Here is a 20,654-nt window from a genome sequence, read left to right as displayed (position 1 = left end):
CTCTTCTCTTTCATTCCATTCTTACTCATTCACTCCCTTCATGTAACATCTCCCGTGCCTCTTCCACTCATGCTCTTTCTCCACTCATCCACCTTCCTCAGCCATTCCTCTCCTTCTGCTTCCTCCCCTAATACTTCCCCCATCATCCCCTGCCAACCTCTTCCTTCACCCCCTCCCATACACATTTCCCACAAGTGCTTCCACGTTTCCGTCTCCCACCCACACACCCTACATAATTTCTCCTCCTCCTCCAACCCATACTTACCACCTCTCATCTCATTTCCCAACCTGTACCTGGCCACCCTTTGCCATCTGCTATCTCCCCACCCTTTCCTCAAATAACCTGGTATCCCCTCTCCCTTCACCCTCCCATACCACCTGTTGTACCTTCCTCTTCCTATCTTTTCCCATCTCTCCTCCTGCTGCTTCCTCTTCTCCCTCTTCACTATCTCCCCACTCACTGTCTCTATCCTCTCCTCCATCAAAACCTCCGCCTCCTCCGCTGTCCACCCCCTCCCTCCCCAAAATCCTCGTCCCTCCTTCTCCCAACCAGTTACCACCCCCCTTCTATCCCTTCCTCTTAACTGCTCCCAACATAGTCTTGCTAGCTCCCCCCCTTTCCCCTTCCTCAGCTTCTTTTCGTAGCCCCACGCGCTTAACCCCGCCATCCCCCTCAACATCTCCCTCTGCAGCTCTTCCCTTACCATACACCCCGGCGTGCACCTCTCTAACCCTAGCACCCACCTGAGGAACCTATCCTTTTTTCGCGAGGAAATGCTTTTCGCATACCCCGGCTCCCTGGGGGAAGCCGGGGTTATGTGGGACTACACCTGGGGACAATCCCCAGAGGCTACCCACTAAAACCTCATGCCCACCTAAGCTAAAGGGGAGGTGCCTGCATCACGCGAGTACTCAACAGGACACCCCCCAGCTATCATCATACCCCGGGGAGGTTGTTAGCCTCCCCCAATTCCTACTCTACAAGACTCCGGGCGGAGGGACCCCCCCGGTGTCCCCATCCCTGGAGCCTTCGGATTGGGCTTCCCGAGCCCCAGCACGGTCCGCCCACAGCTCCCGGAGTCTTCGTGCCCCGCTCGGGGTTGGTGTCCCGAAATAACCATCCTCGGCCGAGGCAAGAAGACGCCGCCACCGGAAGGAAGGGCCGTCGGAGGCGCGATCCGGCACGCACCGAACCTTTCCACCCAAAACCCGCCACGGATCCCCCTCCCCTACGGGAGGGACGGACCGGTACCCCCCCCCCCCCCCCCACACCGAAAAATATAATCCCGGTGGGTGACGTCCCTACACGGGGGGAGCCACGCTCCCCCCGGAGGCCCGGGTCAGCTCACATCCCGGGCCCCCAAATCCACCGCCCCCCATGACGGGGGCACATCAGGACGCGGGGAGTCCCCCCGCGCCGACCCCCACTCCCGGGGGCACCATTTGGTGCGGGGGAGACCCCCGCGCCCTCCCATCCCTCGTCGCCCCCCTCGTGGGGTCACACGTCGGAGCGGGGGTCGACCCCGCTACCATACTCTCCTAGCGGAGCCCGGGTCCCGCTCCCGGGCCCGCCCGGCGGCCTCCTTCTCCGTCATCACGCCTTCGGAGAAGGAGGCCACCGCCATCCACGACCTCTCGCCGGCGACCATGTGGTCGATCATGGCCGCCAGCGAGTGTCCCAGCTGCCCACTGCGTCTCTAAGGGGACGGCGTGGCTCGGCCCAGGCCGGGCACTTCTCTAAGGTGTGCCGCGTCGTGTCAACGCCTTCACCGCAGTGGTGGCACTGCGCAGTCGGTTCCCGCCCCATCTTGTGCAGCTACTGTCCGAAGCAACCATGGTCGTAGAGCACCTTTTTTTATGAGCTATTTCTTACAGTTTATTCACTTCCAAGTTTTTACATTGCTTAATCTGAATCTAAGTCTAATTCTAAATCTATCGCTGTTATACAACTATTTCCGCAATTGCCTAAAACTATCGCTCCCTCTCTCTCTAACTTATTAACTAAAAATAGTCCAAATCGGGGGTCCGCGCAAGAGGGAAGTGGGGGATTTTTCTTTATTAAGCCCCACTTTTTTGACGGTTTTGGATAGCCCTAGGGCTACCTAGCAATCGGCCTGTATTGAGTTTTTTGTGGACCCAGCCCTTCTCCTTGTAGGTACCGTTATCTCGAAAACGGTGCGGGGGGTGGGGATTTTCTTTTCACCAGGGGGGAACCCAGTTACCCTGTCCCCGCTACTGTCTTACGATCCCACCCCACACACGCCCACGCCCTCAGAACAAATTTTTCGCAAATATATTTCTCGGACACCCGTTATATGCCGAAACTAAAAGTCTTTCTATCTCTTCGAGATACGGCTCGTTGTGAAGCCCGGGCCGAGCACTCAAAGAGTGATCCCCACTCCTAAAAGAGTGGGGATTTCGGAAATTTTTCCCCAGGGGGGAGAATACTTCTCCGAATTCACCCTTGGTTACTCCCCACCCTCGGAAATATCCTGGTACAGATTTTCTTTACGATCGGAGTATTTCGAAGTGTTTATACATCTGTCCTATCGTATCATTTAAAATCTACACTATTCTATATCTATATTTACATTAACCTATACTAACCTATTCTACTTTTCTAACTCTAGCCTACGTTTTCCCTATATCTAACCTTAATCTTTAGTCCACTTTTCTTTTTTAAACACTTCACTTTGGCTACTGTCTATTCTGTTTATTGTCCACTAATTCAATGTTTATCGCGGTTTATCCCGGGTCAGGGGTAACCGTTCGAGTTTTCCTTCGAAAGTTATTTCACTTCACTTGTAGCTGGTTTACCGTGAATATTAAAATTTATTTTGTCCCTTTTGAATGTTCGCGTTCGTTAGCATTGTTCCTTTCAATAACACTATCTAATACTTTAATATCAACTTCCCAATCTCTACTCGAAAACTGGCCAATTTCGCAATCGACCGTTCTCTTCGAGCACTCAAGTCCGTCTAACGCTACAAAATTTCGGGTGGCTCGACCTCAACCCGGTCTTTCGCCTCGTAACGGTTTCCTTCTTCCTAGGTTTTTATTGTTTTTCTACTCTATTTTGGGGTTGGGTTATAATAATTAATTACTTATTTAATTAATTATTTATAGAAAGCTTCTTGCCGAGGAAACATAGCGTTAACATTTTGAACGCCCTTGTACGCTTTGCAATTTTCCCTAATCCAACTTAATTTGCTACTAGCTGCCAATTTCGTTTCTCGAGCAACCAAAAATACTCAGATCCTTAGTAGAGAGATTGCAGGGACTGCAGGGGTGTTCCCCCCGCCTTCTTTTTCTTCTTCTTCTTCTTTTTCTTCGTCGCCGCTCGCGCCACCGGGTCAAGGGCGTGCGTCGGCGGCACCGGAGGCACGGGGGACGGCGGTTGAGGGGCCCCATGCGCGCCCGAGGCCGAGGCAACGGCCACGACCTCGCGCCGCAGCTCCACCCGCATCTCGTCGCGGATGGAGTTCAGCCCCGCTTCCAGGAGCGCCTGCATTTGCGCCATCACGCCCACCGCCGTGGTATCCCCGCTGGAGCTGGGGGCTGGTATTTCCGGCCGGGGGGGAGGGTGGAAGCGTCGCGCAGTCGCTTCATGGCCATCAGCTCCCCCTTGATGGCCTCAAGCGTCTCACGCGTCCCTCTCAGCTCCCTCTCGAGGGCCGCACACCTCTCCAGTAGCGCGGCATTAGCGGGATCGGAGGGGACGGAGCCGGCAGCGGCTCCGCTTCAGCTCCCGCGCAGACTCTACGATGATGCGGGAGTTGTCCCTGAAGGCCTTTTGAAAGGTACCCTTCAGGTTCCCGCATCTGCCCGCCATATCCTCGATCTCGAGGCCACGCTCCACGATCTGGGCGGACAACTCCCCCAGGAGGAGGCTTCGGATCTCCGGCCAGGGCTGATACACGGGTCGTGGCCGTTTATCCACCGACGGGGTCGGTGAGGTCCTCCCCGGAGTCGCGGTCAGTGGGCGTTTCGCGCGCCGCGCCGCTGCAGGAGGGGCGAGCCTACTTGGTCGACTTCACCGAGGCTCTGTCCCCCTCCAGGTCCGGGTTATCACCTCCCGGCGTTCCCTTCCCAGGCCGGAGCTTAGGTCGGTCGGGGCCGAGGGTGGTCCCATCTTCGATGGTGCTGGCACCACCAATCTCTCCACGACTACTTCCGGGCGTGGTAACCCCTCGACAACCTCTTCAAGATTTCTCCGAGGCACGTCCTTTGAAAAATCCATAGTTATCTGTTTCGGATCACGCGAGCTCCGCGGCGGCACGAGACCCAAGTCTGGGCCAGGGGCAAGAGAGGTGACGGGAATGCCCAAACATAACAAGGCGCTAGACCACCGAGCCTCTCGTCACCTCTCCCCACCACCTTCAGCGCAACCGACTCCCGATAATTCGTTATATAATTAGTCCTTTGAATTGCGCTCTCTAACACGCATCGCTTAGCTAGAGTCTTGCTGTTTCGCTTAACAAAAGGAAACTCGTTGCGCTTCTTCGGGTCTCCGCGCCTCGTTTAGTTATAGTTTTCTTACTTTGTGTTACTCATAGTCTTAAGTTGGTGACGGTATTAGTTAATAAGTGACTCACGCAAGTTTTGAATAAAATAGACGATATATTTAGAACACCACAGTGCTCGCATCGAAGTTTCTTAACTCCCTCCACGACTCCTACTGCATCCTTTAACATTATCATTAGCGGGCCTGGTTACTATGCCCCCATTTCTGGAAGCGCCTCACTTGATACCCTAAATACAGCACGCGGAAAGGGGTGTCCACCGTGGCAGAGCCGCATGCCCCGGTAAGCCTAGGTACAATGGGAGGTCGGCAGGTGTCCCGAGGTTGTACAACGCTTAAGGGCTGGTGCATCCACCGCCCACCCCCGGCGCTTACTCCGGGAGTTTCCCATCGCCACGTTACGATAACTTGGGATAGAGACTTTTTTATAAAGGTTTATACTCGGCTCGTTACGCGTTCGTCTCGCTCTCATTTCCGTCTCTGTCGTTCTAGAGAAACCACGTGCGACCAATTGTCCTGAGTTTTGCCTTGCGCCACGCACGCGGACCGACTTTTGTATTTTGAAGGTTTCATTAAACCCACCGGTTATTTCAACCACCTTTATTGCCAACCGCAAAGTTACATACGTTCACATTAAGTGCGCGACCGTGTGACTTATAATAAAGACACGACCACACCACGTGTTCACTTTTCAAAAAGTGTATCGGAAAAGGTCGCCGACCGAACGATACATGGAATGAGGAGGAGCCGGAATCGCACAGCGCTGTGCGTCGAAGTTGAGTGAAAAAGAGTCTGTGACGAACACGTTTATTTTGGATGAAAGTGGACTGTATTTTGAACTGTATGAACGTGAAATGAATGTGAAAATGTACGAACACTGTACTTTGAAATATACAAGATATATACAGAATAACGCGTTGAATAACGAGTTTAAACCCAACGATTAGAAAGAGCGCAGAGAAACAGGACCGAGTCGCACGACGGTTGCACAGCGAAGAAGGAAGCAGAATTCGGAGCGCGACCGAATTCTGCCTTCCTGGAAGTCGCGTATTGGTCCTTTTTGGATCACGCGATGATCCATGGTCGATTATTGGGTCGCGATCGATGGATCCCGAGGGGAAAGACGGGGGTAACGCGAGCTGGCGTAACGGCTTTCCGCGACACCGCGTTCGGTGGCCGACGTCACGGCGGGGCAAGAGGAGCGCGAGACGAAAACCCCACCGCGAACGTTCGCGCGATCGCGAACAAAAAGCTAGTTTTCTTTCGGTTCGACCAACCTTGAGCAGAATTCCCCCATTCTGGGATAGATCCAGCCACGAACATTTTTGTTCCTTCGAGCCGGATTTCGTCGCGGAAAATTCAGTTGAAGTGAACCGAAAGGCCACAAGTGAACATGAGTGCGTTAACATCCACGCTGACGAAGCAGACGTGCGCAATGCGGTCAATCGAGCGCGCTCTACCCAATTTTAAAAAATTGGGTAAAGAAAAGATGACCGCCGCGGTCACGAAAAGCCGCATGCAAACGGTGAAGGAAATCTTCGCCGAATGCACGAGATTGGACGCCCAGCTGCACGACCTCGTGAGCGACAAGGAGAAGGCGACCATCCCTTACTAAACGGACGACCATTTCGCCGCCAGCGAGACTACCTACAACGAGACCATGGACTTCATGGCGGAGTGGCTCACTGGTCTGGCCCCAACGAGGCCAAACCCTGCAGACGAAGGAAAGACGACCGCTTCGACATCCCGTTCCGGCAGCCATCTTCCAAGCCTGCAGCTGCCAACGTTCGACGGCGCCCTCGACCTCTGGGAGAGCTTCCACGATCAATTCGCGTCCATGGTAACGACAAATACAAATCTGTCTAGTGTAAAGAAGATGCAGTATCTGTGTTCCGCGCTCAAAGGTGAAGCGAAAGCCGCGATAATGCATCTTCCCATCACAGCCGCGAATTTCGACATAGCGTGGAAAATTATCATATCGCGATACGCGAACCACCGTCGACTAATAACAACACACCTCCACGCTCTGGTTTCCTTGCCAACCGTTTCAACCGAGTCGCCGAAGGAATTACGCAACCTTCGCGATCGGTTGAACGGAGCCATCCAAGCGCTTAAGAATTTAAACCGCCCGGTTGATTCTTGGAACGACATTTTGGTGTTTCTCGGGGTACAGCGCTTAGATCGATCCTCTCGCAAAGCGTGGGAATTAACTTTGGTAACCACAACAGAGTTTCCCGCGTATAACCATTTCGACGAGTTTCTCGAGTCGCGAATTAGCGCGCTGGAATTTATTATTCCACTTCAAAAAGAAAGACCGATCGATCTAAACACCAAACCCACCAAATCGAGGGTCCTTCCCGCTCACGCCGCCACCGCTGTTGCAATCACTTGTCCAGTGTGCAAGGGCGGGCATTTAATTTACAAATGCGATCAATTCCTCGCGAAAACGCCAACCGAAAGATATAACTTCATAAAATCGCAACGTCGATGCCTGAATTGCTTCTCCGTGAAACACGACGGCGCTCAGTGCCGGAGCGTCCACCAATGTAAGGAGTGTCACCAGCGCCACCACACGCTCCTGCACTTTCCAACCAAATCGCTGAAGCAAAACAAAAGCGGTCAGGATGACTCGGCGACCTCTAACCAAAACACGAGCGAGACAAGTTCTCACACTGTCACGAAAACATGTACTAACCGTTCTGTCTTACTTTCGACAGCGCGAGTACATGTGTACTCGATCAGCGGTTACCCCATAAAAGCGCGTGCGTTGCTTGATCAGGGCTCTGTCGCGACACTGATCACCGCTGCCCTATCACGCCGAATCCGACTGAAGCGCGATCAGCAGTCCGTCTGCGTCCGGGATCGGATCATCAGCGTCGACTTCAACGCACTCAGCGATCGTGCGTCTCTCGTCCACGGATCAAGTTGAGACTGCATATTCGACTACGGCAATTATACTGCAAAATATAACTAGGTATACGCCGCAGTCCAACGTAAGCATCACTAATTTGGGTTACCTTGCAGGGTTAAAATTCGCCGACGACGACCCCATGAGTTCGGACCCCATTGAATTACTTATCGGAGCTGACCTCTACGGCCAGCTGCTCACCGGTGAGTTGCGCAGACGTGGCGATGACGAACCCATTGCGCAGTCGACGACATTGGGTTGGATCATGTCCGGTCCCATCATCCCTTCCTCAATTCCGACGCGAATCGACGTGCATCACGGCGCGGTTTTCGAGCGGCTGGATGAGAGCAGTCGGAAATTTTGGGAGGTTGAAGCGATAACCGATAAACCCGCGTTGTCCCCCGACGCTGAGTTATGCGAACACCACTTCCAGACAACGCACACACGGTCAACCACCGGACGGTATATCGTTCGCTTGCCATTCAAAACGACTCAACCGGTGTTAGGAGATTCGCGTTCCGCCGCGACGAGGCATCTCTTCCAATTAGAAAATCGTTTTCGTCGCGATAAGTCCCTAGCTGACGAGTACAGAGAATTCAAGCGAGAGTACGAATCGCTCGGGCACATGAGGCGCGTAGAATCTAGTGCCATCGCGGCTCCCGGATATTACATTCCCCACCACGCGGTACGTCGCGACCACAGCGAGACCACTGGCACGCGAGTTGTTTTTAACGCATCGCGGAAAACCACCAACGGTCAGTCATTAAATGACTTACTGTTGAGCGGACCGAAACTGCAGCAGGACCTGTCGGCTATTCTAATGCGATGGAGGCAATACGAATTCGTATACACCGCCGATGTCGCTAAGATGTACCGCCAAATCCTGATGCATGACGCCGACGTTGATTTCCAACGCATTCTATGGCGAGAACAACCGGGCGAACCGATCTCCGAGTATCAATTACTCACCGTGACATACGGTACTACGTCCGCCCCGTATCAAGCTATTCGGGTTTTGCAACAGCTCGCTCGCGACGAAGGGCATAATTTTCCTCTCGCGATACCGATCATCCACGAGCAGACATACGTGGACGATTGCCTCTTCGGAGCTGATGACCCAACTCAGCTCCGCTCGCATCGCGACCAATTAATCCGACTTCTCGAAAAAGGCGGATTTCGCTTGAGGAAATGGGCCAGTAACGGCCCCGCGCTCCTATCAGATATAGATCCGTCCGATCATGGCTTAGCTGGCGGAAAGGATTTTGCTAACGGCGATACACTCTCCGTCCTTGGGATCGCGTGGAACCCAGTCCAGGACAGATTTCAAATAACATCTGTCACGATCCCGGATGCGCCGCGAACAAAACGATCAATCCTATCTGCTATCGCGAAGCTCTATGACCCGTTTGGATGGATCGCTCCCGTCGTTGTCACCGCCAAAGTTATCATGCAGCAGCTTTGGCAAGCGCGCTGCGAGTGGGACAACGACGCCCCGCGCGAAATCTCAGAGCAATGGAAATTATATTGCAACCAACTTCCCTGCGTGAAAGAGCTGTCAATCCCGCGTCAAGTAGCTTCCGGTGCTATCGTCAGTCGCGAGTTGCACGGTTTCGCCGATGCCTCGACCAAAGCCTACGCCGCGGTTGTTTATCAACGTAGCATAAAGGATAACGGCACAGTTGATATCGGGTTATTCACGGCAAAAACCCGAGTCGCTCCCGTAAAGACAATTTCTGTTCCGCGACTCGAACTGTCCGCAGCATTGCTACTCGCCGAACTTCTCTGTACCGTCCAAAAGGCACTTCGATCACATCGCTTCGATGTTTTCTGCTGGAGCGATTCAAGCATCACTCTGTGGTGGCTCAGTAAACCACCAAACCAGCTTAAAACATTCATCGCAAACCGAGTGACTAAAATTCACGAAGCCTTGCCCGATGCTTCATAGCGTCACCTCTCCACCGAGGAGAATCCTGCCCACTGCGCGTCCCGTGGCCTCCTCCCATCGGAATTAGAAAACCACCCTTTGTGGTGGCCCGGTCCACAGTGGCTACGCGAGTCGGAAGAAAAGTGGCCAAAGACGATGCCTTCGTTACCACCCGATACGTGTCGCGAAGAACGATCTACCGTCCCGTCATGCGTTACCGCAACCACCGAGTCCTGGAAGCTGGCCGAACGCTACTCGTCGTGGCCGAAGCTCATTCGCGTAACAGCGTACGTGCTTCGATTCACCGCTGCAGCTCGAAAACGCGACCGCGAGGACTCGACGTCCAGAAATCCCAAGTCCCAATCTCCGCTTGTCCTGCTCCCAGAAGAAATCTCAAAAGCCAAAATCTTCTGGTTAAAGACCATGCAGGCCGAGACCTTCCCGTCCGAACAAACCCAGCTGTCCAACAACCGCCCATTGTCGAAGACCAGCGCAATCGGCTCATTGATGCCATTTATCGACGACGACGGGCTCATAACAGCAAGAGGGAGATTAAGGCACTCCTCGCTCCCGGCTGGAGAAAAAATCCAATTATTCTCCGCTCTCATCGCCTTTTAAGTTTAATCATTCGCGATACTCACCTCCAAACACTCCACGGAGGACCACAGCTCACGCTCTCAGTGCTGCGGAGAGAGTACTGGATTGTGAGAGCGAGAGCCACTGTCCGTGCAGTATTGTATTAGTGCGTTGCCTGCACACGTGAAAAGGCCGCAGTACCTACCGAACTCATGGGAGACCTTCCGACAGCGAGAGTCACACCTGAAAGGAGGGCTTTCATCAATACCGGAGTCGACTATGCAGGGCCAATTTTAATTCGCACCACGCCCGGTCGAGGCTACAAAACGCATAAAGCATACATGTAGGATTGAGACGGGTAACGGACTAACAAAGTGTGTAACAGACCTGGCTGCGCCAGGCCTGTTCCGAGCCGAACGCGGCCGACGGATACCGAGATCCGCCGGCACCCGCGGGCGCCCCTGCGATCCCCGCACCACCGAACCGATCTTGGCGGGAACCGGAACCCGCCATGACGAAGTACCGCCGCGCCGGATACCGGACGACGCCGGAAAAACCGGCCGCGAACCGTACCGCACCACACCCCTCGCCGTGAAGACGAAAGAGCCGAGCCGGAAAACGGTCTCTTTGGCTTTCCGCCACGCGCAAGTACGGACGCATGCTACGACAAGTGCGAACCGAACCGAACGCGAACCGCCGGATCCCGCCGAAGACCGCTCTGCCGCGACCCCGAAGCCGCCGGAGTCTAACCCGCGTAGTCCGCGTAAAAGTAGCATCGATAGTTTACCCGGGAGTGAACCGACGTGTGTCAGCAGACCACCGCACCGGCCACGCCGCAGCGTGCCGAGCCTCCCGAAACGCCGACCCGACCGCCGAGCGATCGAGACCGGATCCAGGGTGAGTAGCCCTCCATTCTATCACTCGGTACCTCCGCTCCCGTCCCCACACCCTCGGAGAGCGAACCACCCGCGACCGGCACCACGCCGGCCGTCCTGGGGCACGGGCTCTCCGCCCGCCGAAATTACCCTGGTCCGGATACGCCGCCGCGTACGGCCCCGACCCCGCCGTGATACGAGTCACGAACCGCGACCGCCGACCGCCGAAATGCGAAGCCGGGACAGTGGCGAACATTCCGCGTGAACGCGACACGGAACCGTCCTGATCGACCGCCCGCACCCCGCCGTGACCCTCGCGTTATCCGGCGTGAACCCTGGCACGGCGAGCCAAATCCGGCCGCGAGGAAATCCGTTGTGCGAGATCCGCCGGGAAACGGACTCGTTACAAGTGTTCAACAAAACAAGAATTTAATATGAAAGGTCCAGAAAATATGTTCAACGTATAATCAACTGCTCACGCTCGTGGTTCGAAGACGAAAGACCCCCAGGCCCGGCGCCTCCGCGCGTTTTATTTGTTTTTCCGCGTTCTCGAATCTTCGATGATCGCAACGGTCGCCACGCTTCTCGAAGCTTCCCGAATCACCGATGCGTCTCTATGGCGGGAACGATCGCAACGTTCCGAAACGTCGCATCGAGACGCCTTCGCGGAGGGAACGCTCGCGCTCCCACATACATAGCTGTCTTTGTATGCATGGCAGTTAAGGCAGTTTACATTGAATTGGTAAACGACTATTCGGCTAGTACGTTTGTCGCCGCGTATCACCGCTTTATTTCGCGTCGAGGAAGGCCTAGAGCCATTTATTCCGATAATGGCACCACGTTCCAAGGAGCAAACCGCGAGCTCTCTACCGCGATTCGATTAGCATCGCAAAACATAGATTTCGCGAACCATACCGCCGTGAGGGGAGTGCAGTGGCATTTTTTGCCTCCCGCTGCACCTCATTTCGGTGGGCTGTGGGAAGCCGCCGTAAAGAGCGTGAAGTATCATGTTAAACGCTGCATGGGGTCCCACACACTCACTGCCGAGGAAATGACGACGCTCCTATGCCAAGTCGAAGCCTGCCTTAACTCGCGACCAATATCCGCCGTATCCGACAACATCGACGACTACCAAGTCTTGACACCGGGGCATTTCTTAATCGGCACTGCGATCGTTGCTGAGCCTCAACCTAGCGTGGTACACCTCACCGAAAACCGACTCTCGCGGTGGCAACTGGTACAACGCATTACCGAGAACGTTTGGAAATCGTGGTCAAACGATTACCTCCATACGCTGCAACAACGTCCGAAGTGGAGAACGGTCCAAGGTCTCGCAAAGGTGGGGCAAATGGTGCTTCTCCGGAACACAGCACTGCCGCCCAGCACGTGGGAACTTGGACGGATCACGGCCTGCCACCCTGGAGAGGACGGGCTCACCCGAGTCGTCACTATAAGGACCAGCAGATCCGAGTACAAACGTCCTCTCGCCAAAATTTGTTTCTTGCCAGTTGCCATCAACGAGCACGATGAACACCGCAGTTCATCCCCTCTCGTTACCACTGCGTCCAAACCGACTACGCCGTCGTCAGTGTTATGACCGAACATAACCTCTCGACACCATGCGACACTTGCACGGAAAATTTTGTAAATAGTCGTATCTAGTCCATATACAACGTGTACATAGTGTAAATAATTAGATTAAGTTAGAATAATTAGGTTAAGTCGCGCTTACCGTCCTTTCCATCGCGATGTCGTCTCACCAACCATCAACTCTGGTTGTCACGTCGCTCAAATTTGACACTTTGTAACGCACTGCGTACGTGAAATGCGTAACACCGTGCCGAAAGGCACAAACCCCGCCACCGCGCGTGTGCCGCACCGATTCCCACCGGTACGGTTCGTTGAATGAATTCATTCAATAGAGGGGCCGGTGTGTTCAGATTTGAACATCGCGCCGATTTGGCAGCTCAGCCGTCGCGAACGTAATGACGCGATTCGTCGACTCGGCCGAGTCCGCGACTTCGCAATTCGCGATTCCCGTGCGAGCGCACACACGCGTGCCAATTAATTAGGCCGGTGGTCCCCTCCCCCAAGACTAGGCAAGACGAACGTCGGCTCGTTACGCACTCGTCTCGCTCTCATTTTCGTCTCTGTCGTTGTAGAGAAACCACGTGCGACCAATTGTCCTGAGTTTTGCCTTGCGCCATGCACGCGGACCGATTTTTGTATTTTGAAGGTTTCATTAAACCCATCGGTTATTTCAACCACCTTTATTTCCAACCGCAAAGTCACATACGTTCACATTAAGTGCGCGATCGCGTAACTTATAATAAAGACACGACCACATCACGTGTTCACTTTTCAAAAAGCTAGTTTTCTTTCGGTTCGACCAACCTCGAGCAGAAATCCCCCATTCTGGGATACATCCAGCCACGAACAATTCTGGTTATTGTTTTGGCTAACAAGTATATGCCATATTTCTACTCGGAAGTTAAGGTGAATCCTGTACGTTTAATTGTGGATTTATCATTCCCAGAAGATAATTCTAGATATTTTCGCGACTTAGAATTAGAAGGGGTAGGTATTTGAAGTCTTAAACAATCTTTCAACAAAGTATCACACTACATATTTATAATTTTATATTTGCAGGTTGTCTGTGTTGCAGATAGTAGAGTTAATATGTTTTGTGATAGAGTAGAAATCGAATTGAGGAAAGCCGTTCCCGGTTCATGGGAGAAATTACATATTCCTAGAGGAAATAAGAAAATATTTGAAGAGATAGTCCATAATGATGAGGCCACCATTAGTGCATCAATTGTCGATCCCAATTGAACACGTGAACTGAACTGAACTCGTTGCGCGCGACACCTCTCGCTCGCCCCTTGCCCCCCGCGGTGTTCGAGCTACTCGGTCCACCCGTGGCACTCGCGGGTTCTGGGGGGCGAGGCGAGAGGCCGCCGGGTGCGCAACGTCAACAGCGTCGTTCGTGTCGGTTTATTGTCCTGAGTATATGTACAATTTTAAAACAATGTAAAGTGGAGACGGCGAATTACATGTAAGATATGAAATAAAGATGTAAGATATAGAGATCGTGTTACATGTATAGAATGTGAGACTGTGCTTAAATATATCTCAAACAATAATCTACATACTTTCTCTTTACGTGCAATCTGAAAAGGAATCAAATTATTAATATATTTCGCAAGTAAGATATAATCAGGTGCAGGAGGCGACGGTACGCAGCCGGAGTGGCCACCCAGGCCCGTGTAAAAATGGTGCCGGCGCAAACGCAGACACCACAAGGGGGACCGGCAATGCCACGGAAAACGTGGGCAAGCCTCGGACGAGGGAAAATTCTGGACGAAGAGGACCAGAAACCGGAGGAAGAGAGGCCAGGCACCGCCAAAACCGGGGGCACGAAAACAGCCGACTTGGACCTGTCATGGGAGGTGATCCCGGAAGAACCACGGGAAACTCGTGAGCCACCTGCAGCACCCGACACTGACCACGACGAGTCTTGGGAGTCATGCCGGTGGGAAGACGATCCTACAGTGGAAGTCCCCGACCTAAATCCCCGGGATCCACTAGGACTGTTGGCCCTTACGAAGAGTGCCATTAACAAACTCCTGGAGTCGCCACCGACAGGGGAGTAGAGACGCTGCAGTGATCCACATGGTCCACGAAGAAAGTGGTTAGTGAAGTTTCATGCACATACAGACTTTTTTTTGGTTTTTCTCTTTCTTTTACATTGCGTTGCGGTAAGATACTGCTTAGCAGGTCATAAATGACAGTGCTTTTATTCCTTTCTTTTTTGTTTCATCGCCATAAATATTTTTCCTTATACTGTAATGACTAAGATCGTAGTCAGTTTAGTTATCGAATTCAAGTGATCTCGCAGTCGCCAAAAGTACATTTTAAGTTACGCGTACAGCACTACAGCTGCATATATATTTTTTTCTCTTAGCGAGAGTTTTGTTTAGCGAGAGTTTAGAATTTTTGTTTAGCGAGACACACGGCGCGGTCGAACATCGTGACGTTTCCGTTGAAACACTGCGATACGCCATTTTTTTTTATTTTCGCAACAAAGACTGAGCAATCATTAAGTACTTTAGTACTTTACTTTGTTTTGTACTTTGCTTTGAGTTTTGTTTTTTGCGGTCTCCTTTGCGTACATATCTGCGATCTATTTGACGAAAACTATTAGACGAAAACCGGGGCCACGACGGGTTAGGCACGTTCGGCCGCGCGGAACGTGTTTCGCCCGGTGACAAACGGTATCCCGTAGGTTCGACTTTTTCCCCGACGGAAGACTTTACCAGGTTCGGGACTCGAAACGGGCGCCAGACACTCGCAAGTGTCACACGAACAATTTCGAAGATTACGCGAGACGCTAATTATTCGGCCGAACCTACGAGAACTGCGCGAGGGCCTGAATAGCGGCAGCCTGGGCCAGGAAACTACGCGGAGGGAATGCGGGACGTTTCCCGCGGCGGAAAGGTTTCTCACGAAAGAAAGATAGACGAGAATGGGCTTCGACTTTACATTTATTAATCTTGCTGATTACAGAAGGCTGCCGGGGCGACCCGGCAGCGATGGCAACGAAGCCCGCGCGGTATAGTACAATAGTTCGACAGTTGGACGGTCGCTCGCGCTTATTTCTCCCGATGCTACTCTCCTACGCGTCGAATCCGATCGTGGGCGCGATGTACGGCAGCTACGAGTGGCAATTAGCCGGTCGAGAAGCGACCGGATTCCGATAGAATACGCGGCAGCAAAGTTCTAAAGACTGTGACCGTCGGAAACAGCCGGAAACGGCGGTACGGCCTACGTCGCGTCGTCCCACCGTGGGTCACCCCCAGATTCGCAAATATCGCCAAGGGTCGGTATCGGAACGAATCTCTCGCCCGATGACCGACGGACGGTCTCACCCCCTTCGCGAATTCCCTCGAACCGCGATTCCCGGCGGGCGAGATTCCGTCTTTATTTCGACGGGAAGTCCGGCCGATTCGCAAAACGCTTACCGAGCCAACGCGAAAATAATAAGGGCACGAAAAGCCTAGTCGGCACTTACCACCCGGCAGCGTGGTTAATAAGCTGTGTCGCTCGCTCGGTGGTCTGCAGCGTTACCACGTCCTTCCGGCAGCAATAGGTCGTACAAAAACTGACTCTCTTAGGCAATTGTAAAAAGTCTAAACCCGACTAGATCTGGCGGCACAGTGACCCATTTCGCGAAGCCTCGCAAACGCGGAAGCGAGGCGTCCCCCACTTTCCTCATTTTTCCCGCTCCCACGCGACACTCGGACCTATTACTCGCTCGCACGCGGCAGGGCCGCACCTAGCGGTCCGGGGCCTCCGGCAACAAACTTATTGGTTAACGCTCTTCCGATGACACGCGTCGATTGGCTAACTCCCGCTGAGGAAGACCTCGGGCCTATCCCTTCACGGATCCTCTTCAATTTTTCCGGGCGAGGCGACGACGAGGTCGAGACGAAGGCCTTCTCTGATCCGTAATTCCTCGGCGGCGCCTCCGGGTTGGCAAACCCGGGCTCGGTGTCGTCCTCGATGTATCCTTGCGGGCGTCCTTTGTAGCCGGCCCCTCAGCGTTCCTTTCCGGATTTTCCGCGCTCCTGGGAGAAGTGAAAAGTATCCGGGCCCCCCAGGGACCCGGCCACGGTCCTGCAACTTCTCGTCGCGCCAAGTGGCGCGGCGTTTCAACCGCGTCAATTTCTCGATCTGGGGTCTCGGGTGCTCCCAGGGAGATCGATCACGGCAACCGTTGTTGCCGCGGTGCCGCCAAAGGGTGGCCCGGTCTTTCGACCTTGATCGGCGGGACGTGGACAAATATGCCACGTCACAGCACATAACGCTACTGCCACATTTATATATGTATTTTATTTATTTTTTTTTCTCTCTTTTCTCTTGTTAAGACTGCGATGCATTTAGTATTAGCAAAAGGAACATTTCAGTTCGTTCAGGTCAGAACATTGTGATAATTTTTTTTTTTTGACTGCGTTACATTCTCGTTATATTTTTTTTGCGTGGTTCCTGCGTTGCTACAAAAACTGAATTGTCTTTACGGATCTCCGTGGTCGTGTTCGAGATTCCCAATGCATATAAACTGCGTACCTGCACTGGTAATCTCGAGCGTGGGGGAGGGGGTAATATGTAACCGTACAGGTTACATATCGATACACCCCATATATCGAACGTCGATGTCAACCCCACCGTAACACTCGGTGACGTAACCCGCGAGTCCTGACGGAGAGAAGGACCGCGAGATATCGCGACACTTGTCGCAATGCGCACGCATCGATCCCCACTCGATACCGATCGAAGGAGGTCGATGCGTGCCGCAGATAGATCACTCTACATCTGGAAGCGGTTCTAGCCGCACGCGTTCGCGAAGTGTCCCGTCGGCGAAACACGGTAGGCGATCGAGGGGTCAAACCGACCCGATAGAACAGGCAAACCGACTGTTCTATCCTCGACGCGTAAGCGCCTCAAACCGAGGAGTCACAGGTGCAAACTGCGCTGTGGCATTGCCGACGATTAAGACGCAGTTTGTGTTCTGTGGAATTATCACGGGTTATTTAGAATTTATAAATCGTTCGTCGTAATCGTGGTACCGAGTGGACACTTCGTCATCGTAAATAGCGTGGTTCTCGTTCGAAATGCCCATCACTGCTTCGGTAGGAAGTGCACGGTCGTGATCATTCTGCCGCCATCAACAAGGAATACGTTCGGAGGCCACGTATCGTGCTGAAGAGCATAGTCCTTGGTAGCGTGGCGTGACTTACGGCTTGGTGTGCGTCTCTATCCATACCACTCATATGAGTATTCGGACGAGTGTATGGATGGTCTGACAAGTCCACAATCGTGCAGTGCTTAGTACGCATACGGATTGCTCGAACGAACTCACAATTTCCCTTCGGGTCGATTCGATACGACCGAACCCTGCACAATCCTTGTCATTCTGCCGCTACTTACACGGAGATTGCTCGGAGGCCACGTATCGTGCTGAAGAGTGAACTTCTTGGTCGCGTGGAGTGCCAGGCGTTTTTAGTGTGTGTCTCCACTTGGGCCATTTGTACGAGAATTCGGCCAGATACTTGGGTGGTCTGACAGGTTCGCCTTCGATCGGTTACGAGGTCGAAACGAGTCGTTCAACCGTCACTGCGTCGGGCACACGGGTCGGATTAGAGCGAGCGGACTGTGCACGATTCTTGTCATTCTGCCGCTACCGATACGGAGATTGCTCGGAGGCCACGTATTGTGCTGAAGAGTAAACTTCTTGGGCGCGTGGAGTGCCAGGGGTTTTTAGTGTGTGTGTCTCCAACCGGACTACTCGTACGCATTTGCGGCCGGGTGCACGGTTGGTTAGACAGGTCACGAATTCGCATATCGCGAGGCGCGATCCGCATTCAAATCGTTAAAATCGTTCATTGAAAAACCAGGGGTAGAGGCAAAGCGAGCGAACTGCGTGCGTCGTAACACGGTATACACTGCGTGTTTACGTGTTACGAGAATTCGGTGCGGATTACCGATACGCGGTATTCAGCGCGTCATCATAAAGGAATTTATTGCCCCGTACGTCGGGAAAGATCACGGGCCGTCCTGTAAACAAATAGCTCGTCTCCGAGCATATCGGAGAGATCGCTCTTCGAAAGAGTATAAATAGTTCTTCCAAGAATATACTGCCCTTTTACCAGAAATTTGTCTACAAGCTTTATTTGTCTCGTCCAAACCTCGCCGCTTTCCAGTGCCTGGAGGCACGAATCCATCTCCTTCGCGAATTGACACGCTTTGGGAATTGGGAGTAGTAACCGGCCCCCGTGTCTTAGTATAAATAACCCTTAAGTCGTCGGAACAGGGATAAATCGAATCAACGCAGTCAAGAAAGGAATGTACGGTTACAGGTCCGAGGACCTGAGCCCTCTATAGTAGGACCATCTGTCCTACTGTCGAGCCGTCCTCTCTATTTGAGGGATCTCACAGGTCTAAAGTCCCCTCGCTTCACCTCCTCGTAGTGGACCCTGGGAACACACATAGTTGTGTGTTGCTAACGGAGCGAGGGGCATTCCGCGATAAGTAGTCCCAATGATGTGTGAGGCGATGCCGGCGGGATCTTCGGATCCTGACAGGGCCTTCCATGCCGGTAAGGCTCACACGGAGGGGTGAAAACCGTGGGCTTTCAATGTGTCCTACGAAGGACCGGGAGGTCGCCGCAGGGCCCCATGCCGTAAACCTGTGGTCATGTTTTACCGCGAACGTTCGCGCGATCGCGAACAATCTGTCAATCCTTCCGGTGTCCGGGCCTGGTGAGGTTTCCCGTGTTGAGTCAAATTAAGCCGCAGGCTGCACTCCTGGTGGTGCCCTTCCCTCAATTCCTTTAAGTTTCAGCTTTGCAACCATACTTCCCCCGGAACCCAAAAGCTTTAGTTTCCCGGAAGCTGCCCGCCGAGTCATCGTAGGAACTTCGGCGGATCGCTAGCTGGCATCGTTTATGGTTAGAACTAGGGCGGTATCTGATCGCCTTCGAACCTCTAACTTTCACAGTTAACTCTAACATTTACCTCTAACATTTTTGGCAAATGCTTTCGCTTCTGTCCGTCTTGCGACGATCCAAGAATTTCACCTCTAATGTCGCAATACGAATGCCCCCATCTGTCCCAATTAATCATTACCTCGGGGTTCCGAAAACCAACAAAATAGAACCGATGTCCTATTCCATTATTCCATGCACACAGTATTCAGGCGAAGATAGCCTACTTTGAGCACTCTAATTTGTTCAAAGTAAACGTACCGGCCTACCTCGACACTCAGTGAAGAGCACCGCGATGGGATATTAGTTGGACCGCCCCGTGAAGAGCAAGCCCACCGGTAGGACGTACCACATAATGCCAGTTAAACACCGCGAGCGGTGAACCGACTCTGTGACACACAGATTCAACTACGAGCTTTTTAACCGCAACAACTTTAATATACGCTATTGGAGCTGGACTTACCGCGGCTGCTGGCACCAGACTTGCCCTCCAATGGATCCTCGTTAAAGGATTTAAAGTGTACTCATTCCGATTACTACAGATAAATTTTAACATTTCTATGTTATTTTACACAAAATAACCAACTTTTCATAATTCACCGAACTTTGAAAATTTGTCTAAGTCCCACCACTAAGAGGAAAATTATTACGTATCGGTCCTAGACGATTTTCGACGTGATATCACTGTAATATAGACGGTTTCTAACAATATATATCATAACACCAAACTCGCTACTACTATTATTTACCGAGTTATTAGCAAATAATGGACGGATGTACTACTCCGTCGACACAACTCTGGAAATTTTTCTAAGTCCCACCGCTAAGAGGAAACTTTTTCCGTATCGGTTGCAACGAGGCACGTACGTCTCGTTGCGAGCGAGTTTGCGACCATGCCCGCACCAATCACCGACTAGGACCAGCCGCGCGCCAATCCGCGAATCCGGCCCGGGCGCGGACCACTCGACGTGTACCGAAGATTCGCGAACGAGCACACGAGGTCCGCGCTCGGGCTATAAAGATCGCGACGAAACCACCCGAGAGCGGAGTTGCTCTGGAGCAGCTCTCGGGCGAACACCCGAGCCCAGATCCTCTCGCAGCCCCGCAGAATCATGCTAGCCTCGGTATACTACCGGACGAACACGCCGAAGCGCTGGGACCGGCCGAGGCGTACGTGGGTTTACGTCCCATACGCCGAAACCGAGACCGCGAATAGGTTCTGGGAGGCAGTCGATCGACGGCCTGCTCTTTTCAGAGCACCGTAGTTTCGACACTCCGGATCGTCATCCCCCACTCCTCGGACCCGT

At 52.9% G+C, this 20,654-nt stretch overlaps 1 long non-coding RNA gene across 1 annotated transcript in view; it reads right to left on the bottom strand.

Annotated features, from left to right (window-relative positions):
* Positions 1 to 756: 756 nt before the first annotated feature.
* The window catches only part of LOC143363635 (uncharacterized), a 62,377-nt gene continuing 42,479 nt past the window's right edge, over positions 757 to 20,654 (bottom strand). The window contains exon 2 of the long non-coding RNA XR_013083857.1: positions 757 to 824. This is a non-coding gene — a long non-coding RNA (uncharacterized LOC143363635). The remainder of the gene's footprint in view (positions 825 to 20,654) is intronic.

Source organism: Halictus rubicundus, unplaced genomic scaffold (genome assembly GCF_050948215.1).
Source record: "Halictus rubicundus isolate RS-2024b unplaced genomic scaffold, iyHalRubi1_principal scaffold0081, whole genome shotgun sequence".
NCBI lineage: Eukaryota > Metazoa > Arthropoda > Insecta > Hymenoptera > Halictidae > Halictus > Halictus rubicundus.
This window is presented reverse-complemented; position numbering and strand designations above follow the sequence as displayed.